Genomic DNA, 16,483 nt, shown 5'->3' on the forward strand with positions numbered 1-16,483 from the left:
CAGTGCATGCTTAGCTCTTATAAACATATAACGCTTGCAAAGGGCAAAACCATGCAGAAAATCATAGTTCATCTACGATGGCACTGAATCAATGTATTAGGCACCAAACTACCTCTCAGCCTGAATGAGACGAAATAAAAGAGGACAGGTAGTCCTTTAAGTGAGGCATTTAAGTTAGGCACAGCTAGCCGGCTAGAACAGCAGATAGGAAACTTACCACACAGTTTACATATTGCTCATTTTCACTGGAGCCTGCGTGGACCTGTCTCAATAACCGCCGCCCCCTCTCAATTTCAACGCGGTCAACATGCATAAAAATGTCTACCCAAGATATATTTGCGCGATCGCTAGAAAAGTAGCTCTCTCGACTAAACAGGCAACGACTCGCATTGAGTAATTCAATTGACAGGTGTGCACCCAGCTCATCTGCACAATTCTTAATGGCAAGTGAACTATGGATAGCGGCTCGTTTGCACACTGACACATTTAGTAGCCCTAACACCAGCTAGGCACTTTCTGCAGAGCTTCCACACAGTTCATATCGGTCAACGAGCACAGTCCATGAGCAACTTTTATCCACCCAGAAGAGAGGTGCCACTGAAGAGATTACAAGTAAGCCTGGGCAAAGCACTACGCTACGCTCGCGTAGTTTGCGAAGTTTGCGCGACTTCGCACTACGCGAATTGCACGTAGCACAGTGCAAATAAGCGTAGCGTAGTGCAGCGGTCATTTTTTGCTTGCTCGCGGTCCTCCACGTCAAGTTGGCGACCGCGAGCAAGCAAAATGACATCCCGGCGAGACTTTTTCCTCGTTCGCGATCAGCAACATCAAGTTGGCGATCGCGAGCATGGAAAATAAACCTCCCGGCGAAATTCTCAACGCGGCAGGTCAGGTTTCTCCTTGCGAGTGGTCGCGTATGCTCGCAACCGCTCGCGATGAGAAACTACCAGTCCGCGTTGAGAAAGCTCCCACTCGAGTAAAAATCTACTCGAGCGGCAGAAAACTACAGCTCGCACTGTGCAAGATGCCGTTTTCAATGATTGCACAGTGCCAGATGCTTGTCCGCACTGTGCAATCATTGAAAACGGCATCTTGCACAGTGCAAACAGGGTACTATGCAGTTCGTGAAGTGCTACGCGTAGCTCGCGTAGTGCGAAGTGCACTTTGCGTAGCTACGCGTAGCGCTACTTCGCGAACCACGCCCAGGGTTAATTACAAGTCCTCACAGTGCAACTAACGACGCTGTAACCATGCGCAGAAGGTAAACTATACGGACACCACCGACTAAAAACCAACAACGACCCCGATACATACTGGAATATTAACCAATTATTAACCGGCTCCGAAACACACATTATTCCAGTTCCTCGCCATTTAGACCCGCTCTTTACTTTCACTGATATAGACCCTTCCGGGGAGGTTCGGGCCAACGATTTAAACCATTCCGAAATGCCCACATGCCAACGCCTTTTCCCCTGTAAACGCAGAACCCACTATCTGAAGCTAAATCGAGGATGGCAACAGATTTCGTTCACCGGCTCAAAAGTGTCCGCCTAATAGGAAGACCTAACGAAGAAAGAAAAGGAAATCAGTGAGAGATGTAGGTTAACTCATTTATAATGAAGGGCCTCTCTGGCCCGGCTGGGGCCCGGGCGTGCGCACATGATTTAATTAATGAAGAGGCTTGCTGCTGGCTCACTGAGAGAAGGGTATGTGTTCCCGCACCCCCCTCCCCGCAACATGGGGGCCTGTGACACTCCCTGGGTCTACACTATGTTTTACTTTTATTCCCGGCCTGGCCCCACCCAGTCACCATGAGGCCCTCCCTGATTGCAAATGATCTCATCCGAATCCGATTACCACCCCTCAACCCACTGAGACTCCGTCCTCGCGCCACCACCCACGGATGACCACTCCTGCCTAGGCTCGGACGCAGACTCACCTGACCTGAGGGCTGGGCCTCGCCTGCAACATCAGGGGTAGGCGCGAGCGGGCAGGCAGCAGAGAAGGCACACTTGCAGGGCAAGGCAGAAAGCTAGCCAGGCAGGGGCCAGTAATAGTTTAAATTATGGCCGGTGACAGGCGTCGGACGGTCCATCTCAGTCTCTGGCATAGCGTGGCTGGGTCCTGGGATCGGATGTGCCACACCCAAGTCTCACGTGCACTTTTAATTGTGCGCGCTCCACAATAAGCAATTGTGCATGACAAATTCACTCAGGGCATTGATCACCAGCCCCTGCCCCACCCTGAAGTCAGCCCGCGCAGACGCGTCGCGGAGACAACTGCACGCCGCGCGCACCCACCCACACTATTTAACATAAAGACTAAGAGCAGAGCCTCAGAGGCCGGGCCCACGCACCATTTAATTAATGAAGAAGATGCTCAGAGGTCCAGCCGGGGCCCGCACGTGCGCACTGCGCAGCAGTTGCGCACCATTTAATTAATGAAGAGCGGGGCCGGGCCCGGCCGGGCGTCCGCTCCATTTAATTAATGAAGATCCGCTGATGAAGACAGTGAGGGGGCCCCATGGGGCGCGGGGGCCACCGCAACATCGGGGCTGCGGGGGCCTGTGTTACGCCCCTGCATGCCTTGTCTGGCCCCACCAAACCGCAACTCAATGTTAGCTATGCGTACAGAGAGCTTTTGAGCAAACTATAAACACTACACGTTTTCAATGTTTCTGTGTAAAAATATCTAGATGAAAACCTAGTTACCTTTTTTCTTGACTAGCAACCACTATTTGTTGAACTCAAAAATGTGATTCCTTTGGAAATCCTTGCGCAATCTACACAAATGACTCCTTGTTCAATTGTGAATTTTATCTACTTTTCATCAGTGAATTTCTTTCTTGAAGCTATTATGTTTTATACCTTTCACCCCACATACTGCAGGTTGGTGTAAAGTGCAAAAAATGAAATGACTGTTTTCTTCGGTTAAGAAAATATTTAATGCAAATCTGGCTTCTTAATGGGGTGCAAGCATAAAGGTGCTTCCTCTCACTTCACATTATGAGAGACGTGGCTGTGTCTGTGCCCCAGCAAGAAGCCAGACTCAGTTTGGAGTTTATTGCATCCTATGAAGAAATCCAATTAATATCTGCTCCGTGTCCCACCAAGGAACCAGGTACTCTTTGGATTTTTTAATAGTATCCAAACAGCTTTTTGGCTCACTGCGTGGCCAAATACTTGTGTGTCTGTGCCCTAGAAAGGAGGCAGCTGTTATTTGTGTTTTTTTCATAGGCTAAGAAAAAATCCAAACAGTGTCTGGCTCTTTGCAGGAACAAACAGTAAAGTGATGCAGTGAATGCTTGAATGAGTCTCAGCCACTGACAATCATTTGGTCTGCATTCCAGTCCGTTTTTCACTCACGACTCCCCCATACACAGAAAGCAGCTTTATGCAAATCAGTGTTTGTTCTGCTCTAATAAGAATATAAAGCAGGTTGAGGCTGGGGATAATAGAACTATTGAATGAATTGTATTTTGCACCATGTTGTTATTTATGCTCCTTCTCAAAATGTCATGTGCTTTTTATTCGAATGTTAACTCTATTTTAAATGTTTTTATTGTTGTATATCTTTTATGATCTAAAACGGTCGAAATAAAGATTATAAAGAAAGAAAGAATAAGAATATTTCAGCCTGAACTGCCAGGCCATGTCCTCTCCTGACAGGAACAAAAGTAACCCCAGAACAGTTTTAGGCCATTTTTGCCATGTCAGTACTGTCTGGGACCTGTGGCATAGTAAGCAAGGAATCTATGTTTGAGTATACCTATTAAACTTAGAGCATCTGCTTCATCAAATAACAAAGTGACTGAAGGAATTATTTCATTCATCTTATTAATTCATTAGATCGCTTGCCAGTCCATCAGTTATCACCCACTGTGCCACTCTAGACAAATACTAAACATATGCAAAACTGTTTTGGCCCTGCTCCAGTATGAACAGTAAACCACAAGCTGCTAGCCCACATTCCATTAAAAGAGAAACACAATCAACCCTAAACTAGTTAAAGCCTATATAGGCCTCATCAGTGAATTATGCTTGAGTCCAGTATACCAGTGAGCACAAGAGTCATGTCTGGGCATACCCTTTGTGCTTAGGACATCTACTGCAACAAACAACAAAATGATAGAACAAATATTTGATTTAATCGCTGCCAATAGCATTCATCACTCTGGGAATCTTTCCAGTTCGATATTTTTTACCACCTCCCAACTCTACATTCAGACCTCTTGTAATAGGAACAATCAAGCCTAAACTGATAGAGTGGATCCCCTGCAGACATGTACATAGGCAACTTTAGACAGGTTTCACCGTGCATAAGCCTTGTTAGTTAGGAACAGCTTAACTCTTGTGCCACAATAAACAGCTGACATATTAGGTAAAGAGCATACGTGTTGCACTTAGGGTATCCACTGCAACAAACAACTAAATTAAATATATTTCACTCACTGGTGATAACTCGATCTGCATTTTAGTCCTTTGTTTCTCATCCTCTTAGCCACTCCAGATAAAAACCAGTCATATGCAAATTAGCGTTTGTCCTGCTCCAGTAGGAACAGTACACCACAAATTGTCAGGCCTTTTTCCCTACGGAAAGTAACTCTATCATCATCAGTGCGGTGCAGATTGAGTCCTGTAGCCAAGTGAGAGCAGGACCCATGTCGCCACTAAGCCATTCCAAAGACCAGAATTATGCAAATCAGTCTTGGTCTCCATTAGGAACAGTCCAGGCCAAATTGTAAGTGCAGGTTCCCTTCAGATGGGCCCTTCCAGAGTGGGGCACAGGCATGTATCGCTGTACCCCAGCAAGGAGCCAGTGAATCGCTGAATTATTATATGTGGCTATTACGTATTTGAAAATAGCTTTTGGCTCCTTGCCGAGGGCACAGACGTTTGTATCCAAACTCTCTTTGCATTTTTACATAGCATAAGAACAAAAAAACAAGTGCCTGGCTCCTTTCTGTGACACTGTCTCAAATGTATGCACCCCAGCTAGGAGCCAGATGGTGTTTGGATTGTTTTCATAATCTAAGGAAGAATCCAATAAGCAAGGAACCCAGCCGCTTATTGGATTTTTTTCTGAGACTAAGGGCCTGATTAAGAGTTTGGCGGATGCATACTCCGCCGCAAATATGATGGATATCCTCTCCACCATACCACAAGATCCATAGGATATAATTGAATTGTAATTTGGTGGACGAGATATCCATCATGTTTGTGACGGAGTAACCCTGTCCACCAAACTCGTAATTAAGTTAAAGTAAAAATTCAAATAGAATCTGGCTCCTTGCTGGAGCAGAGTTGTGTGTCTGTGACCCAGCAAGGAGCCAAATGCTGTTAGTATGTTTTCTTGTTCTAAGAAAAATTTCAAAATGCATCTGAGCTCTTTTTGGGGCACACACATATAATCATATCCTTTTACAACGCTTCCCATGGAGACAAGAATCACTGTGAGATGAAGGGAATGTGTGCTTGTGACCCAGCAAGCCGCTGGCACAGTTTGGATTTTATATTTGGCTTGAAAAATTGCAAAAAGCATCTAGCTCTTTGCTGACGCACGTACACAGAGCGTGCTCCTCCCAGAAAGCTTCTTGTGAACAAAGAAGTATTGTGAGATGAAAGGGCTATGTGAAATTAATAGGTCTGGGTGAAATTTGTGTCACGTTGTGTAATTAGCGTATTATTGGTATAGTTGCACTACTCTTGTTAGCAAAATTCCCAAAGTTGTGTTATTGTGTAAAATCGCAAAATGAAAAATTTCCTAGCTATCGTAACAGGAAGTTTCAATTCTATTAAGGACTCGGATGCAAGGATTATGCCTTCTTTCTTCACTATATTCTTACACAGCCATTCAAAACAACAAGACTACATTTCCCATGTACCCTAGGGAAATAAGTAGATAACAAAAAAATAATGTCCAATCATGAACAGTCCTGTATCCACCAATCAGGTCCCTCCAGCATCCACTTAGTCTGCCCTCAGTGGCCCTTCCTCCTCTTTCTTTGCGCGAAGTCAGCCGGTAACCAATCTTCAAGCGTCTTGTTTGTTCGCATCTGGACCTACGAGGACAAAGGCATCATCAATTTGCGAAATGAATATGATGTAACTAGCCAAAATACAATGAGGTAGACATATCCTAAAACCATGAAACAATGGTCAGAGCAGTGAAAACTCAAACTTAGATCCAGAAGCCAGCTATAAAACAGCATTATTGGCAATAGATAATGAGGAAAACGCTATAGTCTCAACCAAGCAGAAATCAAACAGATTTACTTACTGTAGTACGGGGTGGGACATTCTCTAGCGATTCCTAGGGCTGGATAATCCTCGCCTCCGAGTCCTTAATAGAAGTGAAACTTTCTGTTACGATAGCTAGGAAATTTTTCATTCTATGTCAGGACTGGAGGCGAGGATTATGCTAGTTCAAAGCTTGCTCACTACGAGGTGAGCCATGTCCAGCACTGGCTTGAAGTAAAACCTCTTAAAGGTAGATACAGTCTGAAGACCAGTCAGCCGCAGCAAGGATATCTTCCAAACGGGCACCCAAGCCAAAGGCCTTTGAGGCCATTGCTCCGCGAGCTGAGTGAGATCCAAAATCCTTGAGGCTTATGCCTGCTTCCTGCATCACCCATCTGACCCACCGGGCAATGGTAGGAGAGGAGACAGCCTTGAAAGGCTTGCGGAGAGCAATGAGAATTTGGCGTTCCCCTGGAGGCCTAGCTTCCTCTGTCATATCCTCGTAAGCCTTTAGGCAGCGAACTACACACAACTTTGGGGAGTCAGGGAACTCTGGGTAAGAGATCACTCTGGTATGGCACTTAGTCTGTCTATGTAACGCAAAGGTTACTCCGAGGGTGTAAATTTCCTGGAGGTGATGTCCAGAGCCATAACATCGGACACGCACCTACAAGAAATCAGACAAAGTAACATTGCCTGTTTAGCTGATAGCTCTTTTGTTGACAAGAACCGATTAGGTTGCCAGAATAAAAACAGATTGAGGACCTGATTCACATCCCATAATGCTGAGTAACGAGGTTCTGGAGGCAAAGAGAGGCAAATGCCCCGAAGAAGTTTGCAGACAAGAGGATGTTCCCCAACAGGGGCATTATTAGGCTGCAGATGCCCAGCTGATATAGCTGAACGAAAATTATTGATACACCTGTAGGCCAAGCCACTAGACGCTCAATGGGCCAAGAAATTCAGAATGTACACGATATCTGCATCCAAGGGATCAGCACCCCATCGCACACACCAACAGGAGCATCTGCCCCAAGCGGATCTGTAGCGTTTGACCGTACTATCAACCCATGCTCTAGACATGAGTTCTTCAGCCATTGCCAAAAGGCCTGGGACTTCCCAGCGTCTACGGTAATCCGCCATGCCACTAGCCGTAACGAGTTCAGCAGGACTAGAGGATGAGGAGTTAGGTCTGGGTTCAGAAGAAGCGTCGGAAAGAGGGGGAGTAGGATTGGAGGATCCCAGGAAAGTTCCAGAAGAACTGGAAACCACACTCCACAGGGGGAAAAGGACCACTACCTCCGCCCTCTGCCTCCTGACCTGAGCCATCACCTGAGTGATCATTGCAAAGGGGGGAAATGTATACCCCATATCTAGGCTCCAATCCTGGAGGAAGGCATCCATGGACACTTCCAAGGGATCTGGCTTCCAGCTGAAGAATTGGGGAAGCTGGTGATCGAGCCTCGAGGCAAACAGGTCTATTGAAAACGGTCCCCAAAGGTCGTTCAAATGCTGAAAAACTGCTGTGTCTAACTTCCACAGATTACAATCCCCGAAATTGCGAGATTGGAAGTCTGCCACCAGATTCTCCCGACCGGGGAGGTACTCCACAGTCACCGACACGTGGTGATCCAGGCAGTATTGCCAAAAACTGGCAGCCAAATCGGAGAGGGCTTTGGACCTCGGTCCTCCCGAATGGTTGATATAGCGGACTGCGGACACGTCTATCTTCAGAAGAACTGAGGACTGAATGGATTCTGTCGTCCAACAGCGTACAGCGAAAGAGCCTGCCAGGAGTTCCAGACAATTGATATGTAATCTGCATTCACCTGGAGACCACAACCCTCCTGTAGAAAACTTGCCACATCTGGCTTCCCAACCCATGATGCTGGCGTCTGACTCTATGACTAGGTCGGGAGCAGAGCCGAAGATTGCTCGGCCGTTCCAGGCTTCCATGTGTAGAAGCCACCATCGGATCTCCTCTCGGGCGTCTTCTGATAGGATCACCTTGTGAAAGTATGGGTGCCCCTTCTGCAGGTAGAACGCTTTGAGACGGTGCAATGCGCGATAATGAAGAGGTCCCCGGAAAATTGCTTGGATAGAGGCCGAGAGCAGATCCACTATCCGAGATAAATCATTGAGGGAGACTTGACTCCTGGAGAGAGACCGACGCAGTTCGTGGCGGATCTTTGCAATCTTCCTTGCTGGGAGGCTGAGACTGGAGGACCTTGAGTCGATCACGAAGCTAAGAAACGTCAGACATTGTGAGGGGGAGAGCATTCACTTTGTGTCGTTGAGGACACACCCTAGACTCTGAAGGAGATTGACTGTCATCTGAAGGTGCTGATGAAGCTGACGGGGACATGCAGCCATAAGGAGGAGGTTGTCGAGATAGACGATCATTCGAATGCCCCGAGCTCTCAACCACTCTTCCACAGGCTTGAGGACCTTGGTAAAACACCAGGTGGCGGAGGACAGGCCAAACAGGAGGGAGGCGAACTCGATAGTCTGATCTTGCCAAATAAACTGGAGGAAATTTTGGTGAGGGGGATAGATCGGAACCACCAGATAAGCATCCTTCAGATCGAGGCAGACCATCCAGTTGGAAGGACGCAGATTAACTGTGAGAAGATGGATGCCTTCCATCTTGAAGTGGTGATAGACCAGCCACTCGTTGAATTCGCTCAGATTGATCACGGGGCGCTTGCCCCTGTCGGTCTACCCACCAAAAAGATATTGCTGACAAAACCCCTCGGATGAAGCGATCTGGGACGATTGCTCCTTTGGCTAAGAGGGAGGAGACTTCCTTGTCTATCAGGGAAGAGTCCTGCAGAGAGAAACGGATAGGGCGAGGTCTGACCCGCTGGCAGGGGTTCCCTAGATACTCTATGCGTAAGCCCTGAATGGTTTGTAAAACCCATGGGTCCCCTGTGAGAGAAGTCCATGCCTGGAAAAAATTCCCCAGCCGCCTCCCTATTTTTAAGCGGAAAGAAGGGAGGACACTCACCAGTGGAAGAGGCTGCAGCTCCTCGAAAACCTCGTCCTTTGCCGCCGCGACCCGTTGTAGGATAGAAATTTCCAAAACGGGACTGGTCCTGGTACTGGCCTCTGTTGGAGCCTTGCCCTCTAGGCTGTTGATTATAACCGCGCCGGTCGAGCGGCCCCTGCTTCGACCAGCCCCACTGAAAGCCCGAGGGAACACCTTCTTGATGGTGGACTGTTCATTATGAAGGGAGGTGAAGATGTTTACAAATTTCCCCAGTTCTTTAACGAACGGGTCGCCAAAAAGTCCTCCCTGGGCCACTGGCCCTGCCTCGGAATTGGCTAAATCCTCAAGTTTGGGGTCCACTTTGTTAAGTAAAGAGCGGGGACGCTCAGTGCAAATGGTGCAATTTGCGTTGCCGAGGAACACTATGGCTCTTTGCGCCCAACCAGAAAGGGATTCAGGAGATATCAGGGAACCTGACGACTTGGCTTCCTCTGCCATGTCGAGAATTTTTGTCAAGGGCCTAACACGTCGAGGAGCTTATCCTGACAGGCCCGTCAGGATCTATCTATCCACTTCTTGGGGTCCCTCATGAACTTTTGGAGAAAAGTCGCCATGTGGGCATCAATTTCTGGGGTAAGGGCGACTTTGCCTTCCTAGGAAGGACGAGGACATTCTGCCCGGAAACAGTTACGCGCCTCATTCTCCAAAGGCTTCCTGATGCGCATGGCCACGTCCTCTGCCACCTTATCCGCTGGAGCCCAGTCAGAGGAACGTGGGTGGATTTTGTCATCTGGATCAAACATATCTGATGCGTCCAGAGGAGTGACAGACTGGGAGGGCTAGGAAGGGCTGGGATCTTCGTCATTATGCCCTGCAGCTGCCCGAGGGGTAAGGAGGGTTGGGTAGCCAAAAAGGCTTGTTTCAGCTGCTCAAAGGCACTGGGATCCATCCCTGCATCACACACACGCTTAGAAGGGGGAGGGAACTGGTGCCGCCATTTGCAATGTTGGAATTGTAGGGGCCATCTGGGGTGCAGGGTCCATAGGTAGGCTAGCTAGGCGCAAAGCACTTTGTCAATTTTCTGAGTCAGCCGTTCTTCCAGTGGGGTCATAGCTCCACCCACTGCTCTGTAGATCGAGGCGTCCACCACCTCGTAAAACTCATCATCCCACTGGAGGTCAGTCAGGGCATTTTCCCCTCCCTGGGAATCATCCCCATATTCCAATTCCATAGCTGTATGAGGGTAAGTATTATTGATGAGCTTTAATTGTACAGTCTAGGTGGCAGACCTGACTGATGAAAGAATCAGTCTATAATGGGCTGGGTGTCAGCCTGCAGTGAGGGCGAGAAGCTCGCAATTTCAATATATAGGGCGAACCCTGGGCACTTGTGTTGGTGCCTCCTGAATACAAAAACTCACTACTGGCCTGGGACTCAGTGCCCACGGAGCGACAGGACGCTCAATACTAGACCTCAGCAGGCATATGGAAGAGAAAATACTGACTGCGTTTTAAAGTGCCAAACGGAGCGACCAGCCCTCAAGAATAGTAACGGACAGATCGCGCAGACAAACACACCTCACAGGAGGCGTTCATCTCAGGCCAGTGCTTGCAAACTACGACACGCCACACAAACCCTTCAGGGCTTGAATGCGCACATCATACCGAGAAGCCTCACACACCCCCTGACGGCTGGAGGTCGCGAGCGCACCAGACGAGCTGCGTAGGAGTGGAAACACTCCTGCCGCTCAACACAGAGGTATGCGGCACTCGTCCATAAGAAAAACGAAAAAATTAAAAAAAGGCAATAAACCGGGGGGAGAGCGGCGGTCCCGCATGTAAGAGCCGCCGCGTCACCCCGTCACCAGAGTGTACCAAGCAAAGAAAAACAACCTGTCTCGCAACAAGACGGTAACAGAAACGAGCAACCCAACCCCAAAGCGGGGAAAAACAACGTGAAGCTCAATGAAAGAAGTGTAATATTAAGCAGTATAATACAATACAGATGAACCAAACCAGTTGTACAATAAAGCACAGTTGAAATGCACAAGTAAACAGCAAAGCACTTATCTCGGCTGCGCAGCAGCGAAGAAAGAGGAGGAAGGGCCAGTGAGGGCAGACTATGTGGACGCTGGAGATACCTGATTGGTGGATTCAGGACTGCTCATGATTGGACATTATTTTTTTGTTGACTACTTATTTCCCTAGGGTTCATGGGAAATGTAGTCTTGTTGTTTTGAATGGCTGTGTGAGAATAAAGTGAAGACAGAAGGCATAATCCTCGCCTCCAGTCCTGACAGAATTATGCACTACTCGCTGTAAAAATGTACTGCAAATGCGCCATTCGCAGTACAAGTGTAATGCAAACACATAGGAGCAACGCAAACAGCAGAGTGTGAGTGGCTATTATTCCAGATGCTTATGTTTTTATGCACTTTTTTTTAGTGTGAAATGCATACTCACATCCAAAGGAGATGCATTTTACTCTAAAATACAGTGCCAAATGCCAACTTTGCATTTTGCCTAATTGCAAGTAATTTTGTGGAAATTTCGTATAATTACGAAGGTGAAACCTGAGCCACCTCATTTCGAAGTGTGCTGGAGCCCAGAAGGGATTCAGCACCACCAAACTCCATTCTAGCACGTGCAGCACAAGTGTGAGCTTGTCATCCAGGCGGGAGGGGGGATACATTTTAAAAAAAAAATTTTAAAACAGCTGCTGGACACAGGGCGCACCGTAGCATATTGATGAGTACATAAGATATAAAGGTGAAAAAAATTAAAACGCTTATCTTCGACTCTAATAACCTCCTCCTGAGCTGGTTTCTGTCCCCCAACTCAGTGGGTACTCTTACCATTAGCGTTGTGACTCTTTTTGAGGTAGTTGTGCACTCTATAAAAGGTATTGTTTTGTATTGGCCAAGAGATCCTATTTCTCTTACCAGTGTAGAGGCAGAATCTAGATTGTGAATGTATTATTACTTCAATCTAGGCCAACACAAGACGGCAAACTGCCCTCTGGGGATAAACATGATCACCCCATCAAATGGGCTTTTCCATTTGCTAAATCCTTCGTAAGTAGCAAGTGCCATGCAATTGCGAGTTGATCCATACCATTTTAAAGGAACATAACTGGTTGTTAGATGAGGTTCACAGGAACAGTGAAAGACAGAAATGTTTTTCATTAACAGTTCTGTAATAAATGCTTGCTTAAAGATGGACACCAACCCACTGCATTGGAGAAATGGTTTGTGATGGACTCACTGTGCCTGGAACAATCACCTACACCACTGGCTGGTGAGCAGAACGCTTGCTTTAAGAGTGTAGCCACTGTCCCTCTTAAGTGAAGGAAATACATTGGTGGACACAATTTTTCACACTTCTTAGAAGTTAAAGTCTGCTATCTATGGCAGGTCCCATTTTCTGGATAGAGACTCGCCCAGTTAAGCCATTTACCCTCTTCTCGGGTGTGTATTTATCAATATTCAGTGTGGCGGCCATCTTAAAGCAGCAAGGTGGCTGTTTTTGCATTGCTTATTCCTTCTTCCAAATGTTGGTATTTGTATCTGTGGATTTAGATTCTGCATATATATGTCCAGAGGACTTCTATTGCTACAGGGGGCACCAGAAATTAAGTTAAATGTCAAATTCCCAAGAGCGTGCTCTTTGAATAGCAGAGTTTAAATTGCTTTGGTAAAAGCCAAATGATTAAAATCCAAACTAGTTGAAGGGTGGGAGCATTACAGAGTCAGTCCCGCACTGAGAATGACCGACCTTTCCAATGCCTTCAGCTGAAGTCGACAAAGAGCATATGGAGTTAAATTCGCCTGTAGAAGAAGGGAAAATGTATTGTAGAAAACTTGCTGATCAAATCATGAAACTTGAAAGTTGAGTCTGTTAATTCTCTGGAATGGAGACAAGTGGACACTTTTTCTAAGACTCCATAGTCGACAAAAATGGCATTATATTCTAAAACTCTTGCTCTCTTTAAGGTGCAGTATAGGGTCTCATCTTTTTTAGTCTGTGCCCCAAGCAATACAAAATAATATTTCTTTAACCCCTTCAGTGCCCCGCCCTTTCCCCCTCCTGTGCCGGGCCTTTCATTAGCGGGCGGGGTCCATGACGAGATAGTCTCGTCATGGGCACAGCGCAACCGTGCTCCATGACGAGACTATCTCGTCATGGGCATAGAAGAATTTAAGGCCCAAACTATATGCCAAAGGGGTTGTATATACTTTTCAATGTCAGCTGCTATGCTAAATTGATTGTACTTTTTATTAGTCCACACTTTTGGATTATTGTACAGTGTATACTTTCAATACTTTTCTTTTGCATTTGTTTGTCGAAGTGTTTCTTATATGCAACTTTTGTACTCTTTGGTGCTCAGGTCCTATAAAAAGTTGTGAGGGAGTGGACTTTTGCATCTGAAGCTCGTCGGTTGTCAGTGCTCTAAATACCACATTTTATAGGTCTGATGTCAACCAAGACCTTTTGATTTTACCAAAATGATATAATATACTTATAGGGTTTTCAGCCAGTCCTCTTTATTCATTGTCCCATTATTGTATCAATAAAATGTTTCTTCTGCCCACTACAGCATAGAACATTGGTCTGCCCCCTTCAGCAATTGGCTAACTTCACTGTGTGTCACTTGTGTTCTGACCTTTTCACAAGAAGCACATCCGCACACAAAGTAGTTCCCTTCAGTGCTATTGACTTATATGATAATCTGTGATTCTTGAGCTCAAAGAAATATTTTTGCCATGAGATAATATATATTTTTGTGGGCCAAGTGCCCGGAAGTTTCCCCAGCAATAAAGTTTGGAAATAACCAATGCAAAACAAAGCAAGCATTGACAAGACAAAATGCTGGCAACCAACAACAGACCTATTGGCTTTGTCATTACTTTCTAACAGCACCATAAGCTCGCCAGCTCCAAGTAGTTTGGGAACTATTTGTCCTAAAGCTTCAGCTACATATCTCAATTCGTCTTCTGGTCTGTTCTGGCTTTTACCCAATAAAGTGTCTGTTGAGTAACGAAATCGAAATACATTTTTACATTTTCTTTGCCGCCACCTGATTTTCTGGACGATTATACATGTAAACAGATGTGAAAAAGGCTTTTCTTGGGTTTTTTGCTCAGGGCTTCTATCACTCTCTGCCTCCTCTTGTGAATATCATTGCCTTCGGATACCGTCGCTCTGCCTCCCACAGATGGTGCATCAGATGGTGGCGGAACGATAGTCCCTAGAAGCATATGCAAGAGGGTGGGAAGACAGGAGTCTGGGCCCGTGAAAGCACATTCTGTACGCCTCGGGTGGAGTTGCCAGAACTTGTTGTTGCTGTAACCCGTCTCGCGCTGATGCCTCAGTGTTGATTGCAGTCTACTACAGAAGTGTAAAGGAACGATTTATATATATATAGTGTACAAGGTCCTGCCATCATGCGTGGGAGGAAGTCTGACTTCGGTTGTTCATTGATGGATAAAACGTGTCGAAAGTGACCTTTGACTCACATCATCTGATAAGCTAAACTTCGGGAACTCCCAAACATTTCCAGGAGAGACATCATTGACGCAGATCATTATGTCAGAATCCCGAACTGAAACATTGAAAGAAATGCCTGTTTTTCTCTCTGACTTGCTCGTTTGCCATTCTCAGGTGCCAGGTAAACAGCTATAAGAACACAGCTGCTGAGAGTGGGGTTTTTTGGCTTCAAATGAGCTGCCATGGAGAAAATCTTTATGTGGGTCTTAAAAGAGGCTTCCAGCGACAGTATTTGATTTCTTAATGTCTTGAGACTGTTATTGGCTTCAGTTGGCATGCCTGTAAAATGTCTCATTCTACCTCCTCAGACACATATTACTCAAGTGCAAAAAAAAAAATTCACAACTTTACCACTGGAAGAAAACTTAATTACGACAGCAAAATTCTTTAAATTCCCGTATTTCGCAATGGACAAAATTGACCAAAGTTCTTGAAATTTTGCATTGTGTCATTTTGTGTCATTTTTACCCTAGGCGGACATTTTGTTGCTTGGAGACATATTCTAATGGAACCAAACTCTTGCCAGCATTGTGTGAGACTTTTTATGTTAGGTGTTTTTGTCAGTGTCCAACTAATAAAGAATAGCATGTGGGCTTCTGCTGTGGCCCTGGGCGTTTGTGGTATGAGGGTCCATTAAACGTGTGGGAGACAGTGTAGCAAGGCGGGAGACTGTCGAGATTATCTGGGCTTACCTTCTCAAGGGCAATGTTTTGCAGTGGATTGCACTTCACCTGCTCAAACTGGAAGGCGTGGCCCATGGGCCTCGAGGAGTTTATAATCTATACATTGATCTCTACATCTCCCCAGTCCCCAAAAATAATGTCAGCAAAATTACAATAAGCCTCCTCAACCTATAGAAGCAGTTGACAATATTTATCTCTGCGCGGCTGTCTACACACATTAACCAATTGGGAAGGGACTCTATACTGCCTGTCAGAATACTGACGTGGAGTTTTTACTCACAGAATTTTAGGAGCATCATCTGGAGGAGTCCATTGCAGCTGGGTGCATCCTAAACACGTGTGACTCCTGAAGACCTTCATCGCCAGTTGTAGAATCCTGAGTAACAGATCATTAGCAGACTGGTGTAGTACAAGGTAGGCCTTATTATTCTTGGCCTTGCTATTTCATGTTCTCTACTTCTGGGGGAGCTCACCTCCACTCATGCTGTCCCTGCGATGCTGCATGTTGAATGCCCTGTACCTTGATCCCTCCCCCTACTTCCTATCTCTTTCCTGTGGCAGATAGTGATGGGAGGGAATCAGGTCTTGTGGGGTCAGTGTCCTCATCACGTCATGGCAGAGAGGAGTTTGAAAATCTGGCATCTTGAAGTAAACTTGTTCTTTTCCAGTTTTATGGTCTAGCTTTGGGCAGTTTTTCTATCCTAAGAAATCCAGAGGAGGTAGAGGGCAGTGTGAGGCATATCTATCATTTAGTGCACTCTTCAGGAAAGAACACACAGGCCATAGTCAACGGGTAAAATGGGATGGTGCCCTTTCAGCATAAATCTTGACAACTGTATTCAATTTACAAAAGCATAACCTGCACAAACTATCATGTTGCCAACAACAGAAGCTTATACTTTCACTAACAAACTTTAGCCTAGACCCAAGCAACCCTGGCCTTAGCTAACCCCAAAGAATTCTCACTTACCCAATATATTCTCTCACCTCCAACATCAGACCCCATGATACTCAACAGCAGCT

General features: G+C 46.2%; 1 protein-coding gene across 7 annotated transcripts in view; it reads left to right on the plus strand.

The window, feature by feature from the left end:
* ALS2CL (ALS2 C-terminal like) overlaps positions 1–16,483 on the plus strand; it is a 573,008-nt gene that overhangs the window by 85,549 nt on the left and 470,976 nt on the right. For 2 of the 7 annotated variants that reach the window (XM_085628758.1, XM_085628754.1), the window contains exon 2: positions 15,743–15,874. The exons of the other annotated variants lie outside the window; for them this stretch is intronic. The gene's annotated coding sequence lies outside the window, so the exon portion shown is untranslated. The remainder of the gene's footprint in view (positions 1–15,742; positions 15,875–16,483) is intronic. 7 annotated transcript variants of the gene reach the window in all.

Source organism: Triturus cristatus, chromosome 10 (genome assembly GCF_964204655.1).
Source record: "Triturus cristatus chromosome 10, aTriCri1.1, whole genome shotgun sequence".
In the NCBI taxonomy this organism is placed as follows: Eukaryota; Metazoa; Chordata; class Amphibia; order Caudata; family Salamandridae; genus Triturus; species Triturus cristatus.